The sequence below is a fragment of the Phaenicophaeus curvirostris genome, chromosome 1, assembly GCF_032191515.1.
Source record: "Phaenicophaeus curvirostris isolate KB17595 chromosome 1, BPBGC_Pcur_1.0, whole genome shotgun sequence".
NCBI lineage: Eukaryota > Metazoa > Chordata > Aves > Cuculiformes > Cuculidae > Phaenicophaeus > Phaenicophaeus curvirostris.
The window spans coordinates 105337258-105356260 of record NC_091392.1 but is presented as its reverse complement, the minus strand read 5'-3'; the positions used below and the strand labels follow the sequence as shown (position 1 = coordinate 105356260).

The 19003-nt window shown below is 38.2% G+C and overlaps 1 protein-coding gene across 5 annotated transcripts in view; it reads left to right on the top strand.

Moving 5' to 3' along the window:
• NRIP1 (nuclear receptor interacting protein 1) overlaps window positions 1-19003 on the top strand; it is a 77207-nt gene that overhangs the window by 45540 nt on the left and 12664 nt on the right. For 4 of the 5 annotated variants that reach the window (XM_069870417.1, XM_069870434.1, XM_069870426.1 and 1 more), the window contains exon 3: window positions 8048-8096. The exons of the other annotated variant lie outside the window; for it this stretch is intronic. The gene's annotated coding sequence lies outside the window, so the exon portion shown is untranslated. The remainder of the gene's footprint in view (window positions 1-8047; window positions 8097-19003) is intronic. 5 annotated transcript variants of the gene reach the window in all.

Sequence of the window (19003 nt, the reverse complement as noted above, 5' to 3'; positions counted from 1 at the left end):
ACCCAGGCATTGGGGAGTCAAGTCGAAGGAGAAAGAAAAGAGATTTTGCATTAGTATTCTATGAAAGCCTTACTGTCTGCAGAACAAATTGATTGCTACAGTGTACCTGTGCTTGGCACCACTGCTGTGAAAGAAAGGTATGGTTGTAATCTGTTTTATTGTATTACATATTGTGACACTCCAGGAATGTTTAACATTCAGCTCTTCTATGGCACATGTTAGAAGTGAAGAAAAATATGTGAATGAATGAAAAGTATTTGAGGCTGTCGTATCGGCAGCTTTGTTTACTACGATGAACTAAGTAGCCCCTGCTAATGAGACAAATTTATTGTACGTGCCAATGGCAATGTAAGGAGATGGATAACTGAATTATTTGTATTATATTCAGTTACTCACATCTGTGCCAGTAGTTTCTGTGTGCATATACAGATAAAATTCCAATTAACACTTAAGAGCGTATTGCTTTAGCTTTTAGTAAGATAATACATGAGAAATATATGCTTGTCTTTGTCTCTTTAAATGAAAATGGGTTCCCCCCCTCCCTTTTTTTAAATTGCTGCACTGGTCCTACGGGGCAGGGTGTGTGTGTGAAGAGTGGTATAATAACATAGAAATCTTGGATGTGCTGCTGTGATAGAACAAAGCTGTGGAAAAATCTTATAGGATTTGAGCCTTCATCTCTCCCTCCCTCCCTCCCTCCCCCGTCCCACCCAATAATGTGTAAATATGCGCCTATATTTTAATGAGAAAACTAGCACTCTTTATTTTCTTAACTCAGTTGCAGACTTCACGCAGTTGATGCTTTGGTTTTCTAAATGCTCAGCTGATGTCAGTTGTGTATTTGATAGGAAGTATGAAGCATTCCATTAATAAAGTTCAGGCTGTTTCAGAGTGCTGTGCGTAGTGCCTTATTCTTGGCATTGCTGAAGTTGTGTTGGTGATTATTTGGATGTTTGCTTGTGGTCACTCTGAAGCATCTGAAGTATCTGCTCTTGTCATGCAGACATTCCCAACTAATTAAGTTTAGGACAGGTGGCAGACTCATCCTGGGTATTTAAATCTGCATGTAAAACTAATAACTTGAGAAAACAAAAATCCGTCTTTCCTGGTGTGTTATCACCATGCACAAGCCACAGAGGTATTTGCAGAATCCTCTGTCTACTCTGTCCCAGCAGGTGACAAGTAAATGAGTTGCTTTAAGGAAATGAAGGAGTTGGAAGATGTTCTATGCTAGTACTAGTTACTTCTGTCATATGGCCTTGCTGACTTTAAGATTAGCACTTTATAGATGCACAGTATATTTATATGAGTATACACTTGAGCTTACGTTTTACACCTTGCAAAGAGTGTGAATACAGCTTTATGCATTCAAGTTGATCTTGGAGATCCTTTGACAGCTAAGAAGATTTTGAAGAACCTTGGATAGAGAGCCTATGTGATGTGATTGTACTCAAATAATTATGACTTTAATTACAACTAATTAGTCAAAACTTATTTATTCAAAGCAAATATTTTGTCAGTGTGCTATTCTTCCCTCTGTGTTTTGTTTTTGTTTTTTTAAACATAAAGACACGTTGTAATTATAACAAAAGTCAGAGAAAGTAGTTGCACAGCAGACTTGCAAGATCCAGGGGCCTGACTATATTTGAGATTTTGGAAGTTAATTGCATTAATACTGCAGAAGTGGTTAAATCTTATCTTAAATTCTGTACTGACGTTTTGTGAATTTTAACCACTTAGTGACAGATGGTTGAGTTCTGAAGAAGTTGAGATAAATACAGGGTAATACTGCATTTCAGTGCAAATAACTTATGTTCGTAAATAATTCAACCTATGACTGTAAATGATTAGAGGAAAATAAAATGACGTGATTAAAATGTTTTCAAGGACTTGGATTTACTAGTCAAGATTGCTGTGACTGCTTTGACACTACTTATAAATTCTCTTTTGAGTAGAGCCAGTTCTGGGAGTCCTGGAGGTTTTGTTTTGTTTCAAGGTCCCCTCTTCCCACCCCACCCCCTAAGTTTTTGAGATCTCAATTTTTAGTAGTGCCATGGAATATATCAGCTTGGCTAGCATGTGATTTTCCTGTCTGGTTTGGGTTTTTTTTTCCCCCTTACATGGAAAGTATGAAGGATGTTTGCAGTATTAAAACTTTTACTGCTAACTTTACCGAATGAGCATGCCTGATAATACTAAAATCTTGATGAGAATTTTGAAATACAGCTCTGCCTAGTGTGCACTGATATAATGCGGGGGGGAGGGGGGAACCAACCAACCAAAATAAAACCAAATAGAACTGCAAATAACATTAATCAGATTTAGAAACCTGTCTTTCTTTACATTGAAGGCATGCAGTTGATTCTGGCATTGGTTAACTGTAACACCACGTTTTGCTCTGGAAATATTTAATCAAATTTTAAGCAAGAGTTAACGCTTGAGCATTGGCATCAAGTTGAGCGGATTCTTATAGGCAAATTACAGTTAAGTTACATTTTGAAAGGTAGCTGTGCCCTGCTTGAGATTGTGAAATGCCTGTTCCCCATCTCCACCCCCCTTCCTTCTGTTACCAGGCTTTAACATTGTAAAGAAAAGAGGAAGTTGAGGTGTTGCATAACTTCTCTAAGTCAATAGATTTTCTGTGCCTACTGAAGGCAACCTTAACTCAACCCGTGCTGTGTAGCTACCAGGTTTCTGCTCATGCTAAAGGCATTTTGTAATTAATGGCCTTGTGTACTGAACTGAGACTGCTACAGAACCTCTGGAGGGGATTATTTTGTCTATTGTGTTGGTTGACTTTCCCTGAAAATTAAAAATAGTCCCAATACTCCGTTAGGATAATGATGGAGGCTTTTACAGGACCTGATGAAAGAAACTCCCATCTTTTTCCTAACCACTGGACAAAGCATCTGCAGTAGCAGAATTGGATTGAATGGTTGAGATGGAGGCATTAATAAAAATGTGGTCAGTCTTACCTAAGGGGGCGAGTGTGGTAAGATAAGAATGTGCAAAGCTGCACTTACAAGTGTTAGTGTTTTGAATGTGTTCTTGTAAAAATGTAGAAAGAATTGGGACCTGGTTTTGGTACTAGCACAGTTGCCCTATTGCAATAGTAGTAAATGATCTGGAGTAGACAAGATTATTAATCTTCCTTGTCTAATTTCTTCTCCTGAAGTCATTTGAAAAACCTTTGTTTTCTTTGTTTGGATCTTTGCTTCTGCAACATCAACTGTAGGTGGCACTGACAATTAGCAGTTAAAAGATTTGGGATGCTTTCCCTCCTCCCAAACTTACAAGGTTTGCAAAGCCGATGGCAGCCACTTGATCTATTTTCTCGCAGTCTGGCAAAGACTGCACGTGGCATGTATTTGCAAGTTCTACAAATAAATAAGTATAGGAAATATTGTTGAATTAGTATTATTAGTTTGGAAACTTACATCTTCTGAAAATGGAATTTGAGTTTTGTGACAACTTGTCAGTAATAAAACTAATATTAAGGGCTGAATGTTCTTCCTATGCTTTTTGGCTTTGCATATGGGGAGGAGGGGAAAGAGGGGGGCAGGCTCACTTCTGCAGGCTTGGTTCTAGTTACTGGTGCAACTTACAGAGGATGATCAGTCAGGCTTGGTTTAATTCAGAGTTCCAGAGCCTGGGCGCCATGGAGCAGTTCAGCACATGCAAAACAATCCACCTGTCTGTGTTCACTGCAACTTCAGTCCCCTTTCTTCCATAGCTGTGCTTCTAGCATGGACAGTTGGAGTTTTGTTTATACATTGGTGTACATATGGAAGAATGCACACCCTGGTTTATAGTTCGTCCTAGCAGTCTAAGGCTGTGAATGTATTGCAGCTGAAACAGGCTGGTAAAGAACAGATTTTGACAGCTTTCTAAAGCAAAGAAGTAAAAATGTACCTGTTTGGGAAGGAAGTGTTTAAATATGTTTGTACATACTGATACAGACTTTGCTATGAAAGATCTTTGCTGTGGTTTAAAAATGTCTTCATTGTTCTTGGTTAGGAAAGGGACTGAAAGTGGGCAGTGGATCAGAAGAACCGCTGCTGCAGAGCCTCTTATCTGCTGCTGCTGTGCAGTGGTCCTTCCAGGTCCGATCGACTAAATAGTGTTTGCCCTGCTCATTAGGGCTGTTTGAGCACGTCAGCTCTCTGAGAAATAAGAAAAGTTGGTGGAATTATGTTCTTGATCTTAATGCCATCATTCATCTTTTCAATTCATTACTGATACAGTTGTTTTCATGGAGAGAAAGGTGCTTCAGGAGGTATAGCTGAAAACGTCTATTGACTGTATTTAACTGACACACATATACCAATAACTGGAATGGCAGTACTGGTAATGTTTCTTATTTTGGAAAGATAAATGCATTTACTGTGCTGTGCAAGTCTCTTTCCTTTAGTAATCCCCACTGTTTCCTCAGGTTTAGTGTATTCAATTGCTGGTTTGTTTCACCAGTAGGGAAAAACAAAGCCTTGCCCACAAACAGTCAAGACAGAATATCTTTTAATTAAAGGGTCAAATATTAAAAATTTCTTCCATTATAGGTGTTTTGATGTGACTGTGGGCGAGTTGCTTAGTCTTCCACAGTGCTCATTTTTCTTCATGTGTTAAGCGGGAGTTCGCCAAAGAACTGCTGTGATGTGTTCATTGGTGTTTGTATGGTGTTCTATTTTATTTCAAAGATGGAATAACTTTTTTCCTTGCAATTTTGACAGTGCTCAGTTGCCTCCAACATGGTTGAGACCTGCACAGTGCACATAATGAGGGGTCCTGGTGACAACAGAGGAATTAAATTACTGTGATCAGTATCTGAAGAACAGCAGCCATTTAATGCCAGATGTCACATTGAAATAGGTCTTTGGTAACTGAAATGCCTCTTACTTGTCATTTGTTTGTAGGAGGGGTTTTTTATGACCTCAAATTATGTATAAGTAAAATGGCATTGAATTCTGTACTTCACTCAAGTCTGAAATAGTTTCAGATTTTCTCTTCCAGATTCATGATGGAACAATGAAAATTTGTTCTATAGTTAGCAATTTTGCCTACTGTCTGTAGTTTGGTGGTGGAAGTTTTCTTAATTATGGAGTTTTTAAATGATGTTTGTATGTTGTATTGAAAAAAACAGGATACTTGGTCAACTTTAGACACTTTCTTCTTCTCAGCTTTTTTACCTGTGACTGTCATTTTAACAAAGAAAATAATTTCATGGAAGGGTGGCTCAGAAGCATGTTTTGTGTAATTTGCGAGTGTGGACTCCTGCATTTTGTTACAGCTGACAGTACAGTCAACGGAGGAAAAAGTCTTTTATCAACAGTTCCCTGCTCCTAAGAGCATTTCTTCTCTTCTTCACGATTTATGAGGTTGCTATGTCAAATGTTTTTGTAGCATTTAGCTAGTCCTGATGGAGTACAAACCAATTTGAAATTACAAATGGCTGGATGAGCTTTACTGTGCAAAAATTAAACTCGTAATCAAATTTGCCAGTCAAACAGTGAGAAATATTTAATGAGAGAGGTTTTAGTGGAAGTACCTAGAGCAGCAAAGATTTTGCTTATGTATCCCTGTCAAATAGTCTGGGTTTTTTGGATGTGCATTAGGAAGACTGTCATAAATACTATGACCTTTCTCATGATTGATATCCATGAGGAACATGGATCGTGCTTGCTCTTGGAAAATACCCATTTGCTTTGAAGTAAGTAATTAAAGGTGAACACAAGAATTCCTGGAAAACTTGAGAAAGGTGTTTTCAGTAGTTTGTTACGTTCAGATGTATTGGCAGAAAATAGGCAGTTGTTATTACATGTTCAGGCAGCTTGATAGCTTCAGTGTCCTGAGCAGCCATTGATGTTTTTCTTCCTTATGCCTACTTATCCCCTACAAGCCTTCCTTTCTGCTTGGTTATCCCTGTATCTTGTCTTAGTTTGTAAGCACTTTGGGGTTGTACTGTAAATTTACAGGAATATAAAATGTTTTGCGGTATTAATTATGCTATGCAATGTTTCCCCACAAATGTCAAGCTCAGACTTGGTCTCATAAGCCTGGCAGAATATAAAGAAAAAAAGTGGAATTTGCATCCCAGTAGGTTATTCTTGGTAAGCCAAAAACTGTTCACCTTCAAAAGTGCTACAAGCAAGCTCTAAGTTATGTGATTTAGTAGACTCATACCAACAGGACTTAGGAAGAAGGGTTAAGTTTTTACTGAAATAAAATAAAAATGAATCAATAAAACTGAAATCAGAAGTAGACCCAGTAAATCATATCCTTCTGGTTTGAGAAATAGGAGGAGAAATGTTCAAAAACAGTGGAGAGCTTGCAGAATTGAGTCTGCTGTTTGGGCTCAGGAGGGTATTTCCATTAAGGCAGCTGAGACATAGAAGGATTCCTTTGTTTCATTGAAAGAGATCTGAGCTTCTGTTTAACTGGTCCGTGGGACTGGTACTTTCTCTGCCTTCACTTTCCTCCTCATGTCATCTTTGGCACCATTTGCTGTCACAATTAAAAATAAGTAAGTAAACTTAGTTTTGAAAATTTTCTTTTCCTTCTCTGTTCTTACTTCCATCTGTGCCCTCTGAAGTGAAAACAGATAGCACAAGGTGTGGATATTGTTATTGTACCATATAGGGAAGGGAAAGAGATTTCAGTAGATTTTAATAGCAGCAGCTTATGAGAAGGGGAACCCTTTGATGCTTTATTTTACCCCTTTTACATTCTATTTCAGCCCTTCTGTACCCTTTGCTCCATATCGTTAATCTTTGTGTTCTGTTGATCTTTCAGTTTGCATCACTCTACTTCTCTTCCAATCATATGTAGTAAAAGAAAGGTATCAGGTAAAAAATGTATTACTACAGCAACATGTATTGTTGTACTGTGAAAACAATAAATGCATTTTTTTCTTTTGCAAGAGGAAGGGAAAACATACTTCTGGAGGCCAGTGGTACTCTAGGGCTTCATTTAATTGTTGTCCATCTGAACTCATATGATGTGTGTGCTCAGCATCTCTCAGGTGCAGATGTATTTTAAACTTCATGTAAACTGTGATGAGGGAAAAGAAACAGTATGGTGTGAATCTGGGAGGAAAGATGAGCGACATACATTGTTTATGTTTTGGCTTGTGGTTTTGCAGGAGGTATTTTGGTAGATTTGTATTAATTTTTTGCTATGGTAATTTACTGTTGGAGGAGAGGAAGAAACAGCCTCCAGAGTCTAGGTGATCTTTGCCTGGGGAGCAGTGAAGGAGCATAAATGGAATTTCCTGTGTGAGAGGTGCCTGAGTATTACAGCAAAAACAAGTATTTATGGAAACAAAAGGGTAAGGCAGGAGGACACAATAAGTGGATAGGCTGTGTGGGTTGAAATCCAAATTATTAATGTCTGTAGAATCCAAATGAGAATTTTTAATCTAGAGAAGAGCAAAACAATTGAAAACTTGCAGTAAAAGGTTACATGGCCAAAGCTTCTTGAGGGGAAGGATTACATTAACAGCTGGGTTCTGTTTAGTGTGGAAGGGTGGTTGGATGTCTGAAATGTTACAGCAATGTGAGTTATAGAAATAGAGAGCTGAGAAAAGGCTAAATGAGAGTAAATTAAAGATAATAGTGGGAGGAGGCAAGTGAGGCTTTAGAGTGCAGTGTTAAGGATGTGTTGCATGGTGTTGGCTTGTTGGTGTTTTCTAGGTCATCTTGGGTAAATGGATAGAGTGTCAGAATAAAGATAATGTCCTGATGACAACTTTTTTTTGACAAAATGGGTAGTATTATCTGGGCAAGGAGACCTATCTTCTCTATCCTGGCATGTTACATTCACCAGCTTGCTTAGCTCAGTTTCAGTGGTCAAGCTCTGATACTGTCACAAACTGACCACAAGTATAACCAGCTTCAGGGGAAAACTCTACTTTGATACTTCGTTAGAAATAAGACAGGTTCCCTTTCATGAGCTAATACTGAATTAACACAATTACTTCCTTGTTACAGTAGAAATAAATTGTTTTCCACCATAAGTTTCTACATCCTGATTAAAGTGTATTTATTTTTGGCAGGGTGGAATGAGAAGCAGATTCACAAAGATCCAGCATTGATGCTTGAAAGGTATGAGTTTCTGCCCCTAAACTTGGGAAAAATTTCATTGATCTGTATTTTTTCTCACACCAGGTGTGGAGTGGTAACCGTATCTAGTTCACACTAGCATAGGTCTTTAACCCTTTTAAGAATTGTGAGTTGAAAGGTGGTTTATTTCATGTCCCCAGATAGACTTTGATCTCTTTTTCCTGAGATTGTTAACTAGGGTGCCAAGATAACAATCTGCTAAAAGTTTCCTGGGAAGCTGGAGACCTGACCACCTGATCACCAGAACTTCTGGCCTTTTTTCAACAAATGAATTTTAAATTCTATGTTTATAGAACATAAAGTCTCTGAGAATAGTGGAGTTTTGGTTTGGTTTTCTCTGGTCTTCCTTTGTTGCCCTTTTTGACTTATACCTGCCTGTCCAGTATGGTTTGCTTCCGCAAATTTGGTATTTGTGAGTTCTTGTGGTTCTGTAAGTTTGTGCAGGTACATATGCACCTGAACTGCTGTTGGATGGAATCACATTAATATAGTCTTCAATTAAGTTCTTTTGGTGCTGTATTCACTGATGAAATTTAGTAACAGAGATTGAAAAACATCTTTCTTCTTTAGCTTTATTACAGGACTTTTTTCTAAAAACTTTAAAGAAAAGAAAAAAAAAGTACAGTTTATTAAAGGTACAGACAGTCAGTGAAACTTATCTTGTCATTGACAATGCCTTACTATATATTGATTCAGAATGAAATGTAGGTAATTATTGATGGTATATTGAGCTGGGAAATTACTCTTCCAGATACATCAAGGAAAGATGCCTTTATGTAACACAAAGGACATTGGTTGTGACCTGTCAGCCATGCTCAGATCTCTACTGTGGCAGATTAAGCTAGGAATAATACCTAGCCTGATCAGCTAAATCAATAGTTGTAGTTATGGATAATAACTATTAGATAATGACTTTCTACTACATGATACATAGCTTAAACTACTTTGGTGGAGTTTCATGTGTTTAGTTGCTAGATTCATGACTTTTAGGTCTTTTGTTTTATGACAATTTCCCTCTCTCTCTGTACTTTATCGGGAGCCATTAACTGAACAGATTAAAACCGTAATTACAACTTTGAGATGTTTCTGTGGGTTTTTTTACCACCAAAGCTGAGACAAGATTTACAGAGGGAAATTCACCACCTACCTCCCACTGCCTTTCGTTGTTATAACCAGCCAATTTTATTGGATGATGAATCTGTATCAGATTTCCAGAATGTGGGAAACCAGATCATCTGCTATGGTTAGTGTGTGCTGAACAACTTGAGGAATGGGAAAGCTGGAAATAACTGATCTTGCACATCTTGTTTGCAAAAGGAAGTCCTGTGCTGTGTGTTGAGTAACAGAAGAATATTCAAATTTTGAATATGAACCAGTTTGCTTTGAATAATTATGGTGCGTAAACTGGTGATGTACTACTGTTTGCAGTGTGGTAGATGTCCTTCTGACATGTGCCTAATTCTGCAACCTTAATATATAGTGCATCAGTTAGATGCCTCATAAAAATCTGTGCACGTGCGTGATCTTGCCATGATTTTGTTGTCCTATTAAAATTTGTAGATCTACTTGTGTTAGTAAAAATACATAATAAGTAAAAAAGAAAATGCACAGTTAAAGGAGTTATTATTAACTATTCATCAAGGCAATATTTTAACATTTTTAAAACTTTTTGATTTGACATTTCAGACATAAAGATAACTGACTATATTTTTTAAAAAAACAAACAATAGTGCTTTTACAGGTTGGGTATTGGCAGCAGTCTAGTGCTTCAAGACAATCCATTGTTGTGGGCTACTTGATTACTGAATTGATCAGAAGTACTCTCTTCCTTGTGCTTGCTGTTGTACTTATTTTTCTCGCTAAATTGGCTAGTCACTTTTCCCCCCTTTCAAAGACAGCATACTTGAAATGGTTTATGTTAGTCTCTCTGTCTGGAAAGCTTTGGCTCTGTCTGTTAGAGCTTTCCAAAGAGGAATGGCATAGAATTGGGTTTCAGAAGTTTTCTCCATGGTGGCACAGTAAGGAGACTAAAACTGCCACTGCCAACTGACAGCAGAGTACCACATCCCTGCTGCTTGAAAAGCAGGAAATTTGATTCAAAATTCTGAACTGTCAGAAAACTTACGTATGTTAAAGGCTGTGCATGTAAAGACTCTGAACTTGTTTTTAACAGGAAAAAAAAACAAAACCATAACTGCTGCTGACTTGTTTTATTAATGGTTTGATTATGATGATTAAAGAAAGGTTGTTGACTTTCTGTTTATGGAGTAAGCATGAGGAGAAGAGCTAACATGATATTGAATCAAAAGTTATTCACTGTTATATAGTTCAATTAAAGTAAAAGTTTTCACACGTGTTAGAGTTTTCATGTGTTAGTGAACCTAAATAAGCTATATGACTCCAAAAAGACTTGGTTTGAAGTGTTGGGTAACTATATGGCTAATAACCTCGTACTTCTTAAAATATTTTTTATTGTGAAATGTGTTATATTCACATTCTCACATGTGTGGCATTCTCAGAGTAAGTTGCTGATTTTTTTGTGGATGTTAAATGAACTTCAGGGGTTTTTAAATCTTGAATCATAATAATTGCCTAACACTTCAATGCAGTGAGAAGCTTTCTCAGCATTTCACAAAGTAGGAAAAATAGAAATTCCACTGTAGAAAGAGAAGCAACCCTCAGCTTCCACTTTTCTCTCCTTTTGATGAAAGTATTTAGAAAAAGAGGGAGTAAGGAAGAGCAGAATTGTACTGCCCCGAGATCTACAGCTTAATTCAGTTCAATCTTAAACTGGTGACTGTTCTAAGATCGGGTGATACACAGCCAGGGCTAAAAACACCTATGCTGTGGCAGTGAGGAGCTTGCATCCCAGGCTTCATAAGTGATTTGTATCTGGCTTTTGTAGCTCAGGCAATATTAAAGCTTAAAAGAGTGACAATCTAATTCTTGTGAAGGATGTTTTCAAGAAGGAGGCATTTTTTTAAACTTGCAGGGTTGTTGGTTTTTTTTGTCTTTTTTCGTTTACAGCTTCTATGTTAGCTGAGCCAATGCAATCACACAAGTAGGGTAATGCTTACGCAAAATTTGAATGGAGAAAAATCAGTAAATAAATGCTGAAACACAGCTGAAACAAGGTGCGGGAGGGTTTGAGGTGGCATGAAGGTCTTACTGGCACTGTCTGAGATGCCCACATATGAGTGAGTTATACAGGTCACCCCAAATGGGTTCCGCTAAAAGCTTTATACCAACACGAATGGTCCTATTTATAGACATAGCTCTCTGTCTAAATATAAACTGCTCCCAGTCATGTCTAGACTAACATCAGACCTGTGCTGGTTGTTGAAAGTAGGGGTTCAGAAGTAAGAGTACAGGCCACACTGTTCTTTAAATTGCTACTTATAATTACGAGCGTATAAACTTTGTGACAGTGGTATGCCTTTGAATGTCCTATGACCTTGTGTCACCCAAAACACCTTTTCTTCCTTTTGTTTGAGTGTCAGAAAGTGCATCTGGTGGACATGACCCGTCAGCTAAATATTCTTCAGCATGTGTTTAAGGCTTTGAGAATGAATCGGTGTGTGGGTGGATGGATGGATAGATGAGTAAATGACTTTCATTGCTAACTATTTTCAGTAGCAGAGTTATAATGACTTTCAAATGTTGCTACTGTGTTTGATCTGCTCACTTACTCAACATTCAGCATTGAAGCTTTCTAGGAGGTAAATGTCCTGATTACAGAAGAGGTTACTTTGATTGTGTTCTGCACAGACCTTGTGTTAAGAGTTCTTTTTTTAATTGAGAAATATATGCTGTGGTAATTAGGATAATTAGGATAGATAAGCAAGTGTTGTGTTTGGAAGTGCATATCCAAATATTCTGATTCTCTAGCAGTGGTCTTACTATCATGTTCTATACTTGCGACTGGGCTTTCTTTTTCAATTTTTGATTTAATATGCATCAGCACATAGCTGAATAGAATGAAAAGGATGGCAAAAAGTATCTTCCGCTTCCTTTTCATTTGACCAAAGAGTTCTTCCTTGGTTTATTTGATATGGTGTCTAACATCTCCTGTTGAAATAAATAAGCAGAGGGCAGGTGATCTTAAAGACAGGGAATACTTAAAACATGTAATGTACCACTTTGATGAAACTGTAGTGATATTTCTGGTAAGTACTAAAAAAAAAGAAATCCAGGAGCTTTGATCAAATGCCAGCTCTTACATCAGTCCTCTTTGTAATCTCTCTTGCTGATCTGTGACCTTGACCTTGTGTTTGTGTTTGTATGTCAAATCTATTTTAGGGGTGGACAAACTAAGTTCAGTTTAGTAGGATTTATAGTCCAGCTTCACAAGATGCCTCAGTAAAATATAAAAACTAAAATATTTTAATCAATTATTCTATTTCTAATTCTCTTTTCAAGTTTCAGGGGCTTGAAAAGAACACATCGAGGACTTTGGCTTTATTTTTAAAAAATTCTGTTTATTAAATGCTTCCCAAAAAGGCATCTTTATATCACCTGTGAACTCTTCTAAATTCAGCACAGACCTTCTACCTGGAGGTGGGGTTTCCTCTTTGGGAGTCTCACTGGTGGCAATGCTTTTCTTGCTTTCATTTTGTGTTGTGTGGTTTGGCACTGAAAAGGAGGAGGCCCTGCTGTTTGTCCTTCCTTACACCACCCTAGTAGTCATGTATTCCCATGTGGAGAGCTGTGAAACAACCGCTCGACGATATCTTTGGGGTTTCTTTTGATGGCAATGTAGTCCTTTCTCTGACCTGCCTTGTAGGAGCTTTCTCTAGAGTGTTCGTGTCGATGCAGGGAAGGTGGCAGGAGCAAGCAGCTGCAGGTCAGTCTGCAGACTAAGAAAAGGCTGCGTGTTTTGGCAGCAGCTTCACACTTAAATCAGACAAAAATTCTTGTGCAAACACATTTTTGTATACATTTAAGTGTGCAGCTTCTGAACTACTTAATTATTAGTGCTGTTCTTCATGGCAACTGAGACAGCTGTTTTTTCTAGAGACAGAGACGGAACTCACTAGCAGGCAGTTTGACTCTGATGCGCTGGTGCTGCGTGTGATCATCAGGGCTCTTGTGCACAGGCTTAATTTTAGACATATGCTAACAGGGCAGTGAAGTTGTTCGGTGTAACTGACACTTTGGCCATATGGCTTTATAAAGGCTTAGTGAGGTTGTTGGTTTGACAAGCCCTATGAAAGATGGTCCCAAATTAGCCAATACTTACATGCAAGTATGGAGTAATAGATTTATTTTTAATATTTTTATTTTGGGATAATGTTGTTATTTGTGGAAAAGCACACGCTTTCTTCAGAAATCAGTTAAACATCTGCATTGGTTTGTATGGTTTTCAAGGTGATATGAGGACCTGTTTCAACTTTCTTGACGTTAATGGAACAAGTGGTAATAACAAATAGCATTCTTGCTGTTTTGCAGTTTTTTCCTTAATGCAGCGCTATAAAACCTATTAGTAAGAGCTCTTTTGCACAAGTTTGTGACAGTGATTTCTCTTTCTTCTTAAAATGCTTTTCATTTTTATCGACGTGAGATTGGAGAAATTATTTCAAGGTGTATACCATTACATTGAGGGCTAGTTAAACACTTCCCTTGCCAGCCAGCCATTTTTCCTACCATGGCTTTGTGGCAGTGAATAGTTTTCATAGTTTTTTTAGTGAAGTCACTATTTTAATTGTTCTGATTTGACTTATGGCTGAAGTTGAGTTGCAGGCCAGTTCGGAATGCTTGAGGATATTGTTAATTAACTTATCTTTGTATGCATCTGTATGACTAAAAAGGCTTTTAGTGTTTTACTCGCTTGTTTTATGAATGTTTTCATATTATTTCTGGCATAGTGGTAAGATGAGGAGTTTCTGTGGCATTCTTTACAGGATGTTGTTAGTCTTTTCTCCCCGGGTTTTGCTAAAGTTGATACTTACCTTGTATCTTCACTTCTGCTTGAGTCTACTGCTGCTTGCAGAGAAAAAAATAATAATTTTTTATTGTAATTGAACCAGGAGAGACCTTCTTGCTAATGCGAATTCTTCCTTCCCCGCTTAACTGAAATTATATGAGGCTTTTCAGTGTCTGTAGCCTTTAGAAACATCATTTACAGTAAGCTGGAAATCTCTCATTACGGTAGAAACTATATTGTTCTTCCACTCACTTAAAAAAAAACCCCAAACACATCATCTATGTCTTTAATGTGGATTTGTAGAGTTTTGCGTATTATTGAATACTGTGTGACTGTGATCCTGTACCTTGCTATGGAATTACTGTGTATTCGTGCTTGGTTAGCTGAAAACTGTTCAGTTGAAGAGTCTAGAAAGTGGCTCTCATTCATAAGTAGCTATGAGTTGCTTAGTCTCAAGTGGAACACAACTACCAGTGTCAATAAAAGCTGGGTATTTCTTTTAGTGCTTTGCTGCGGTTTGGTCTCTGTGAAACCAAATCTTGATTAAAATAACGTAAAGTGACTTATATGACAAGTCACCTAACACGCATAGTTATTACAGCAAATCCAAGAAATACACTATTCTATTGTAACGCTGAGTATAAATGGCTGTATCTTTAGATCCTTCCAGTGAGCAGAAGGGCAGAGTTGTGTGGAAATGCATTATCTGCATGCATTGATTGTAACTCAAAAACATGATTGTCCAGAAGAGGACATTGATTTCTTCACTGTACATTAATCAAGTTTCATTCTTGGGCAGTTGACATAGTTAAATGCATAATCAGTGGTTTTGTGGGTGTTGAAGGGAATGGTAATCTGGTTGTTCATTTCTTTTAATTGCTTATTTATATGCAAATAGTTTATAAAGATTGAGAAGATGCATCCTCTGTCCATTCTGTTGTACTTACCAGTATACTATCCACCCCTCTATCCTGAAAACAGATACTGGTATATATTTTTTTACCTGTTTGCTCTTCATCTCTTGACTAAGAAAACACAGTTAACAAAAACCTTCTGCTCACTGTATTTCTTAGCTTATTTAGTTTCTGAGGGTTTTGTCTTCAATAGCAGAAGATCATTGAGCAGCAACTCATAGGGCAGCTATAGGTGTCAACTACTTAACTGTTTCATGGGTGGCGTTTGCAGGTTGAACATCTGTTCCTCTTCGTACTGTAACTGTTTCTAAGTTCACGTCTGAGTGTTAGCAGATCCCAGTCGAGAAATGAACTCAAAGTTGACCTTTACAGTACTGTTCGAGAATTACAAATAGTGCTGGAGGAACAGTTCTGTGTAAGAACAAGTGTATGTGCATGGGTCTGCACTAAGGAACTGAGTGAAGTTCTGTGAACTACTTGATTATAGTGGTAAATCATAAATTATATGAACAGGATGGGGTTTTCCATATCTAGGAGTCAGTATTTCCATGATTCTCAATTCTTTTACTTGTTAGAATAAGAAATACTAACTTAAGGTAGGCTGACACTAATTATTGTTTGAAAAGTGCCAAAAGCATAGAAAAGAGTGACACGTGATTTGTCTCTGAATTTAGGAGGAGGTGTTGATGTGCAGGCCAGATTTGGATTATGCTGTGTACAGTGCTTGAGCGTACTTGTAAATCTTGAGAGCTGCTACTATGGCTTTCACAAACTTAGCTTTTAGGGCACTTATGTCCTTCCCCATTCTCCCCCCCGCCCCCCCATATCTTTACTTCAGCTGTTTGGGGGCTCTGCTTGGTTTTTTGGGTGTTGTTGGGTGAGGGATTTTTGTTGTTGTTGTTTGGGTGGGTTTTCTTTTTTAAAAAAAAATTTATTTTTCCTCTTCTTACTGTTAATGTTTTTGAAGTTTAGCTCACAAATCTGAGTCGCATGCAAGGAGAGGTGACTGCTCCCTTAGGTAAGCTGTGCTCTGCCTTCTGGAAGAGGTAGTTGGGATGGGCTGAGTGCCAGCATTGGACAAGTAGCAGCAGACCAGTGCTGTGTTGAAATACCGTGCTTCTCGGGGCAGACGAACCTCTGCATGGTCCCTTGCTGCCAGGTGAGGCATACTCTGGAACCTAAGCTGTGTTAGGTTTCTCCTGTATACACCAGTCTGTGGTGCACATGTAACTTTTTCTCCCAGTACTGCTATGCTCGGGTTGCTGTTGTTCATGCGATACTATCCCCTCTCTGGGAAGAGCCCTGTGTTGGAGCTAGATGGGCGTTTCTTTGCAGTGTGGCTCCCTAGGGTTGGGTAAAAGCTGCCATGTAGCCAGCACTGATCAGGTTTTTGGTCTTCCACATTGAAATGCTTTGCTGCTGAGTTTGAAGCATTCTGACTTCTGCGTCTCTCCTTGCATGGGCACAAATGTGCGCAGCCTGCTGTGCTGCTTTCCCAGAAGACACTCAGCATAAATACAAAAATCTCTCTGACATTTCCACACCGCATTTAAGCAGACAGTGGAAATATTATATTCCCTCTTGAAATATATTATGTATCGTCCCAAAGCTCCTCTTTACCATGAGGTGGTATTGCATGGTCTGTGTGAGTCACAGATTCCCAGGCTGTGGAGAATCTCAAGTGAAATCTGAGGAGCAGAGGGAAACTGAGATGAGATGCCTGCATCCCCCTTTCCACACCCCAGAGGGAATACATAGGAACTGCCTCACCTTCCTTATGTGCCTTTGGGGCCACAATTAGCAATGACAGTAATTAGCCTTTAAATTTTAGCAGTCTCTTAAAAGCCCAAGTAAACCTAAATAGTCTCTACCACTTAGAACAGTTGGATTTCTCCACACAACCCCCACCCCAGGTTTTGGTTCACTAACATTTCAGTTCAATGGTCTGTCAAATCTTATTCTCACAAGAAAGACTGTTTCTTGTGTCTGCTGTGCTGTTGGTTCTGTGTTACTGTCAATTTTATGTGACTTAAGACTTCTCAGTTACCAAATGTTTCATAACATAGTAGATTTTCTATCTGTTTGAGCTATTGCATCAACTGTTAAGGAAAGTAAGGTCAGGACTGTGTTTTACATTATGCAGCTTAACAAAACAATAGGGAAAAGGCCTTTCTATTTGTATACTTGGGCAAGATGGAGCTGTGAAGCCATGGCTGTGGTGAATTCTGCCACTATCCAAAGCAGGTATTTTTTAGAGCAAGCAAAGCTAGCATGTGCTGCAGTAAAGGCAGCAGGACAGACTGCTGGTCTCGAGGGAACCCCTCTGCCCAAGGTAGGTGGCATCAGCTCCCTGGCAGGGTGGTCAGGGCTTTGGGAACTCCTCCAGAAACCCTGACAGCACAGATTCCCTGTGTGCCCTCTCCTGACCAAGCTGTTTGAAAGTGATAGGATTTTCCACCTTTCAAGTGTCTTTTGGAGTCAATCAGTAGCCTAACAAAGGAGTGAATAACATGCCAAGCTCCTGGGAAGAAAAGTAAAGCCTTTTTTTGTTTTCTCAAAGTGATCTCCTACAATTCCAAAAATTGTAAGAGAGGAGCTTGAATTTTTTTTTTTTTTAAATGAACTTGTTTTAAAGAAGACTTTTTGATTCCCAAGTTCTTTTGCATGCCACCATGGAAGAATTCACCCATTTATTGCTGAGTTTTGTTCCATAATCTGATCACTTTTGCTCTTTTTTGTTTTTCTAAATTGCATTTGCAAAGGGAACCTTCAAAATGTCTTGACAGCCTGAGTCAAAACTGTGAAGAGGTCTCAGCTGCTCCATTCATCTCAATACATTCCTGACATAAAGTGTGGATAGAGTGAAGCACTTAAATACTTGAGTCACTTAAAGCACATGCTTAAATGCCTTTGGAGTACCTGCACATTTGTGCAGCAATGTGGATTTGAGACTGTGGGTTGTTGAATCGGGCCTGCTTATAGCCTTGGCAAAAAGAGTCAACTGAAGTGTTTATACCATCACTCTGAACGCATGCTTCCTGCCTGCTAAAATCGAAGTAGTACAAATTGAGCTTAATAACAAAATAATTCTGGGATAACTAGTCTTATTTGCCACTTTAATCTCTAGTTCACTGCAAGATTCTGCTGCAATTTCCAGTGCATCTAGATTTTTTTTCTGGAGATCTTAATTTCATCATGCTCTGCAGCATTTCACTAGAGTCAGTGGTAAGAATGAGGAATCATTAAAAATCCTCTATTATAGGTACTTTCTCAGTGCTATTCCTAGAGCTGTTGAGCAACACACAACCTTAAATATATTAATCATCAATTATCTTTCTGAAGTTTGCATCTATTATTACTCCCATCTGGGAAAACAGGTTACAAAAAAGTAAAACTAGAAGTCAGACAGCTTGTCTGCAGCACAACAAATAATGGGACCCCTGGATCCAAGCCGCCACTGTAATTGCTGTACAGCATTCCTCAAATCTGTAATAATTAAAATGACTGTGTGAGTGACTGGTTGAGATGGTGAGCTGTAGCCTTCACATTTGGGAATATGGGTACAGAAAGGCAGTCAGCTAGCGAGGGACTTTTTCTGGCTCCTCCAGTATTTTCTAATCATTAAGACACTGAATTTATTTAATAACTGAAGGCTGTTTTGATTTCAGTACTACACATTTGTGTTTTGACTCATCTCAACTTAAAAATGGAACATTAAATTACTACAGGAATTTAATAGTCATTAAAGAACTCTGAAATGCAGTTAATGAGAACAGGTTTTTTATATATATATACATGTACGCATCTCAACATCTGCTAATCATTTTTAACAATGTGCATGACTTTGGATAAGCTGTTGTTTAATAAGCCTTTGTGTGGGCAATTGGCTAGCGATTGCCGATTCCCTGAACAAATACCTTAATGGTTTTTATAAGATTTTTTTTTTTGTGAGATCTTGAACTAAGACCATAGAAGATGACACCTTCACAATATCAAGTTTTACAAGTTATTTTCATTAGATTGTGTAGATGACCTACTCAAATAATGCTAGT